Genomic DNA, 7,158 nt, shown 5'->3' on the forward strand with positions numbered 1-7,158 from the left:
CAGGTTTTTCGTTTTCCAGCCAATTGCGCTACTAATTTACTAATTGCGCTACTAAGTACAAACTAGCCAAGGTACAGATTTGGGCTGCTTTTTCAACCTTTCGCTGGTTTGTATTTTGGAAAGCAGACAAAGTTTTTTCTTGTCCTAATGTTCCGAGCGACTGTCTCCCAAATGCATGTTGGGTAATGTAGTTTTTGTTTAACAATTTGCAGAGTACCAAGTTTAATGTAAGACTACAATACCCAGCTTGCAATGAGACCGAGTTGTGTATGATAAGAAGTTACCAGATTTTGGGCTCTGTACCCACATTTTCTGGTGACTTTTCTCAATTTCAGATAATTCCAGGGGGAAAAATCAGCTGGACACCAAAATGTCTAGAGGTTGACCTGTTTTACCAACATTTATTGAAATTGTATATGTATTAGGGCCTTATGGGGTCCCTATACCTCCTGGGCCCTCCTCTGTATTTACACCCCTGGTGACGGCTGAATCTGTCCCATTTTACTTCATGGAAAATTTGCAAATCAGTGAAAATGATGTATTTTCACATAAATTTACTTCTTTCTTTTTTTCACTGCACCATTTTCGGGCTACTTTTGAAGTGCCTCTTGGCTAGTTTTGGGCTGGTTTTAAAGCTGGTTTTGAAAAGTAGACCTGGCAACCCTTGATCTACAATTGTCAGCTAGCCACTACCAGTCAGGGTTGCCAGGTTGGTGATTTTCCAGCCAAATTGGGCTACTAATTTAAAGCCCAGGCAGGTTTTGAAAGTACAAACTAGCCAAGGTATGGATTTGGGCTAATTTTTGGGCCTTTGGCTGGTTTGTACTTTGGAAAACAGCCAGAGATATTTCTTGCCCTAATGTGCGAAGTGGACCTACTCTAGCGCTACTTCGCACCCTTACACCAAATGAAGTTGCGCTATGGCAAAGGGATGTAACTACGCTAATTCACTTCATTTTACTGAGCGTTACCTCTTGCGCCAGACTTGCCTTCGCCACCTCAGACTAGGCAAAGTGCAATAGAGTAGATAGGTATTGCTTCTCACAAATAACGCTGGCGTCTTTTCCTTTTTTAAGGGTGATTGGCTATTTGCTGCTACATATACGTCCATTGTACTTTAACTTGACGCCGTATGCAAATTAGGCATCGCTAGCGTAACGTCGCTTTGCTTGACGAATTAACGCTAGCGCAACTTCTCTAACATTCACCTCCCTGAGCTCAACTTCGCATTTTAGCGAAGTGCAGCAAAGCTGTCACTGGCGCAACTTCAGATCTTAGTGAATTTGCCCCTTAGGCTCTTTTGTTCCTGTTTTTGTGCCAACAGGACGAGATTCAAAATTTAGCAAGAAACTTACTCATTTTGGAGGTGACAATGATTGAAATTGGCCAAAAGTTATCTTGAGTCTCTTCCTGCCTTTGTTCTAAACCTCTGCTGCCAGCCCTGACTGGACTTCCTTGACTGCTCTTCCAGATTTCCCTATGGTACTTTGTATGGCTTGGCCTCACCAGCTTCTCTCCACTTGCTAGCCTCCTTGTCTTATCTCAGGGGGGTCTTGACCTGTATGAGCTGCTTATGGGCTTGATTTCTGACAAGTGTCGAAAAGCAAGTTGGCCTAGCTGCACAGCCTTGAGCTCTCTCCAGTTCATTTATCTGGCCCTGTCTTCTGGGAGCCATGTTCCCTGAGTTCCGAACCCTTCTTGCTGGTTTCTGTTGTCAATGTATTACAGACAGGGGTGCTTCGCCAATGATGCAAGTTGAGGCTGTCGCCTCAGGCGGCAGTGCCCCACTAGGTACCAGGGGCAGCAAAAATGCTGCTTCTGGTACTTTAAGAGCGAATTTCCGGGGGAGGGGGGGCAGCAGAAACTGCTGCTGCCTCAGGCTGTGGAGGGGCCAGGATCGCCCCTGATTACAGAGTTTGATCTTTATGGAAACTGGTACTAATAGTTTGGCATATTGAATCCACAGACACATCTCGGCTTGTTGATGTTTTTTGAGGACAGAAATTGAATCTAATCTAGTCGCAGATGATTGTGACACCATTGGAACAGAAAGTTCTACTGTAAATATCTGGAGTGCATCATGTACCTCTTGCTGCACTATATTGTGGAGTTCAGTTTCTTGCATTTTACAGAATACCGGCTTTCTCAGAAGCTCTGAGGAAACAGAACTTGTTAAAACCTGTAAGCGGTGAAGGAAGACACTGGAGAAGAATGTCTACATGGAACTGTTGTGCGCCAAAGACGCAAAGACTGCAGGAGGGACAGGGACACCAGTAACGATTATATGAGCCAGTGATTCTTGAAAGGTGCATTTTTAAACAATGCTTCCAGTATCTAATGAGAATCTGGAGGAGAAAGAATTGAATTTATAGTTGGTTTAATAAATGCTCTCTGACAAAGATTGTTCTGTAAGTAGAAGCACTGCTAGAGAAGGATTTTCTCACTTGGTTCTTACACACTGGAGTTATTTTACAACTGAGCACTTATTGTGGATATTGGAATGATATTCATGTATGTGATAAATGAAAAGCATTTGGTCACTGAGTGTTTTTATACCAATTAGTAGGCTTGAAGCACAAAAAGGTGGATTGTGAGTGCAGTATTATGCTATCATTCTTTTTGGGGTATGAGATAGAACAGCAAGCTGTTAACTTATTTCTTGTGAGAATTACATTATAGCCTGACAACTATCTGGGCTGGCAACAATAATACATGGAGTGGCCAACTATTGGCAGCAACTCAGATCTGACGGATGGCTACATGAATCAATAGGTAGTGTGCTCAATAGATAGATAGATAGATAGATAGAAAGATAGATAATTTGATAGATAGATAGATAGATAGAATGTGGAGTACCAGAAAGATATATAAGATATGTAGAGATAGACAGACAGGAATATCGGGAGTTGGGTTTATGAAGCCAGAAGATAAACACATTTTTTAAAGACAAAGAAGGAAACTGTTTACAGACATACAGACAACAAAGCTATGTATGAGATGTCAGATTGTTGGGTGAGGGGGATGAGTAAGGAAAAGGAGAGCTGGGGTGGGAAAGCAAGTGGTCAGTAGAAGGCAAATGAGAGCGAAAGAAATGGCTCTATATGAGGAACAAGAATGCACTGTGCGTGGGAACAATAAGACTCTGTATGGCAGCTCTGTGGGAAACAGGCACCAGGAAGATCGAAAGGGGCTGATGAGGGGGTTAATATTTGTGCTGGGGGGGGGGGGCTGAATGACAAGGGGCCTATGTGATGGAAGCTGTCCAGTAGAGAAGCCATGGGTGAAGACAGATCTATGGGCCAAGGATAACGGGGTGAAAGTGGATCAGAGTGGGGAGGCCCCAGTGACTGCACAGACTATCCTTGTCGGAGCTAGAGAAGAGCCAACCAGCCACCTTCAATCAAACACCAATAGCATCAACAGCAGCAAGAGACCACCCCACACAACGGCTGCTTGGAAAAAGTTTAGAGGGAAGCCAATACATAAAGGTAGTGCAGAAGGAGCATTCATTCTATGGACCCACTGGCTAATTTTGTCTGAACTGAAACTTCAGCGCTTACCTGGTCAGCAGTTGAAACACAGTGGGGAGCCACATGTTATAAAATGATCACATCAATATCCCCCCCACATTTATCACTCTCTATGTAAATAACAGGAAATCTGGGAGAGAAGCTGTAACACAACATCTTGGTGTTTAACCCTATTAGTGCCACTTGCTGTAGTATATATGGCAGCAGAATAAAAGTACCATTGTAAATCATATGGGTTCAGGTTTCTATTTGATTTATGCTGTGCTGTGAGTTTTTCTGGCAACAAGCCACGATGCAACATCAATGAGACCAAAAACAGTTAAACAGAGAATAGAATTGTGTCAAATAAGTAGACGGCTTGTGTGGCTGTACGTTCCATTTTGTTAAAAGCATATATATTAAAAATATAGCAAGGGAGTGCCAATATCATCACACTGCCAACAACCAGATTGCACTGGAAATATATAGAAATGGCCTTACTGGATTTTTATTGACAGCGACCAGGACGGTTATTCCCTGATTCCAGAATATGGACACTCCATCTAGAATCCTTGACTGGGTTATATAAGTAAATACTATTAAAAGATTTGATATTGTGTGATCGGAAAGATTGGGACATTTGTTCAGATATGGACACCTTTAAATTCAAATCTTATAATAGGCCTTGTCAGAGATATTCGTCATAACGAGATTTAATAACCCTAAATGAAGACCATTGATACAGCGGTGATAATAGTAATAATACAATTATTATTACAAGGTGAATTCTACAATGTAAAACTGTAGTCCCAAGTCGCCTACATTAGTGTACATGGTAAGCTAGTTTGAAAAAAGACACACGCCCATTAAACTTTTTGTCTAGTTGGTCCAGAGGCTCCATGATGGAAATTGGACCAGTCCCTTGATCAACTTTGTTGCTATCACCTCTCTTGTTGAAAATGCAGCCAACTCTATCACTCATATGTGAAAAATGTAAGTTATACCCTTAAAGATATTATAAACAGACCCTCAAATGCTTCCTCGTCCCCTGTGGATAACACTGCACCCCCCCTCCCCAGCACACACAAGGAGCAAAGAGCAGGCAGAGTATGGCACACACAGGGAGCATAGGGCAATCCGAGTATGGCACACACAGGGAGCATAGGGCAATCCGAGTATGGCACACACAAGGAGCATAGTACAGGCAGGGTATGGCACACACACACAGGAAACATAGGGCAATCAGAGTATGGCACACACAGGGAGCATAGGGCAATCAGAGTATGACATACACAGGGAGCATAGGGCAGGCATATTATGGCAGATACAGGGAGCATAGAGCAGACAAAATATGGCACACCCAGGGAGCATAGTGCAGGCAGAGTATGGCAGACACAGGGAGCATAGGGCAGGCAGAGTATGGCACACACAGGGAGCATAGGGCAGGCAGATTATGGCAGACATGGATCATAGGGCAGGCAAAGTATGGCAAACACAGGGAGCATAGGGCAGGCAGAGTATGGCACACACAGTGAGCATACGGCAGGCAGATTTTGGCACACACAGGGAGCATAGGGCAATCAGAGTATGGCACACCCACGGAGCATATGGCAGGCAGAGTATGGCAGACACTGGGAGCATAGGGCAGGCAGAGTATGGCAGACACAGGGAGCATAGGGCAGGCAGAATATGGCACACACAGGGAGCATAGGGCAGGCAGATTATGGCACACACAGGGAGCATAGGGAAGGAAGAATAGAGCAGGAGACAGGGAAACCTATCAGGACTCTAAGATGAACAGTTCATTCATACTATGCTACATACAGTGACACAGTGCTGGTGCCCAGAAAATTGTCTGAAGTGTGAACAATGTGGACACTTTCAGTCTGAGGTAAGTACAGGGCTTTAGTGGGGTGGACAATAAAGGTTTTACAGGTGTAAACAATGCAGGAGTTTACAGTCTGAATTTGAGGTGTAAACAATGCAGGGACCAGTTAATGTCATTACTGATACATTTTAAAGCTTACACAAGGTAAGGAATCACAGCAGGCTTTCATGTGGGGGGCCATACAAAGGGTAGTCATTTTCTGTGGGCCGACCCTTGGACGAATGTATCAGCCAGTACAGCTGATTCAGGGAGATAATTCTATAGCTTCACAGCTTTCACTGTAACGAAATCTTTTCACATATTAAGATGGAAGAGTTTTTTTTCTAATCAGTGGATGCCGTTGTGTTTGCTGGAAGGATCTACAGAATGTTCTATGTCAATAATATCCATTTTGAGCACTGAGGAGCAAAACTGTATATTCTAGAAAGAGCTAGGTATACTTCAGCCTGCTGCTGCCATGGCTCCATATAATAAATGGTAGTTACCACTGCAGTTGATAAATACATTATTTATCTCACATATCTGAAGTAATCAAGACAAATGTGATTTATATAGTTTACAACTCATTTCTTTCTGTTATAATTTGACGTATTAAAGCACCTTCACCTTTTGATGTGGTAGCCCCTGATTATTCAGTGCAGCATTAAAAAGTGTTGGCTTGACGACAACTTTTTGTGTACAAAACACAGTAAATGAGTCATGTTGCACATGGATGGCATTTCTAGGACTATTTGTCCTTGGTCTTGTTCTATGTATTGAGAAGGCTGGAGAAAATGTGCTGTACCTTTGCCAATGTCCTTGCACTGATCCCCGATTATTACTCACAGACAGTGCAGCTGAGTGGGTGTAAAGGTGCTACCTGTATCATTTCATGTTGGATGTTACAGATCTACAGAGTGAAAAATGTCACTTTCTGCACAGGACTGCCTGACACTCACTTTCATCATGCAATTCCATCATTCCAAACGGTTGCCGCTGAAATACGAAAAAAATAACTTGTCCAAAGAATGTTCCATCTCAGTTTATTGAACATAGTCATTGAACATTGTCATCAACTGAACAACAAAATAATTTTTGGATCATCAAAACACAATAAGATATTTTTATAGTATTTTTTTTAGTAAATATATACTGAAACTGAATATCAGGCATTGGCCACTGGACCCGCTATAGGCCCCCAAGCAGTCTGCTTTCTTTATAGTTTTGACTCTAGTCATCGTATGGTTGCCTGGCCCCCCGCCACTGCCTGCCACACAGAATTGCACCACGTGATGATGTGCCCGACAGGTCCTATCCTAGAATTAATCCACCAGTGACTTGTTTGTAGCTCTTGTATATATATTTTGTTTATGAATTTCTGATGGGGGTCATTATGTTCAAAAACCCTTTCTCGCCTTCAGTTCCTTTTATACAATGTGCATAAATTAGTGTCTGATTGGGGCACCTGGGGCAAATCAAGCTTTGAGACTCCCCACTCAATGCTCAAGTAAGTCCACTAGTAACAAAAGATCCCCACCCCTGGGTATACACATATTAGAAGTGTCATGCTCACAAATACCTTGTGCCCACAACCAAGGCAAAGGACCACATACATTTACCAGAAACGTATGCCCTTCCCCAAGGATATGGGGCATATTAGTACCATGCCTGGAGGTGACTGTATCAGAACTGAGTTCTGCTGTGGACAACACATGGCTATGTGCTTAGCTGTAAATCTGTAAATCCCCACCATTTTCACGCAGAGAGGGTGGTCAAAGCACT

The sequence above is a fragment of the Xenopus laevis genome, chromosome 6S (genome assembly GCF_017654675.1).
Source record: "Xenopus laevis strain J_2021 chromosome 6S, Xenopus_laevis_v10.1, whole genome shotgun sequence".
Taxonomy (NCBI): Eukaryota; Metazoa; Chordata; class Amphibia; order Anura; family Pipidae; genus Xenopus; species Xenopus laevis.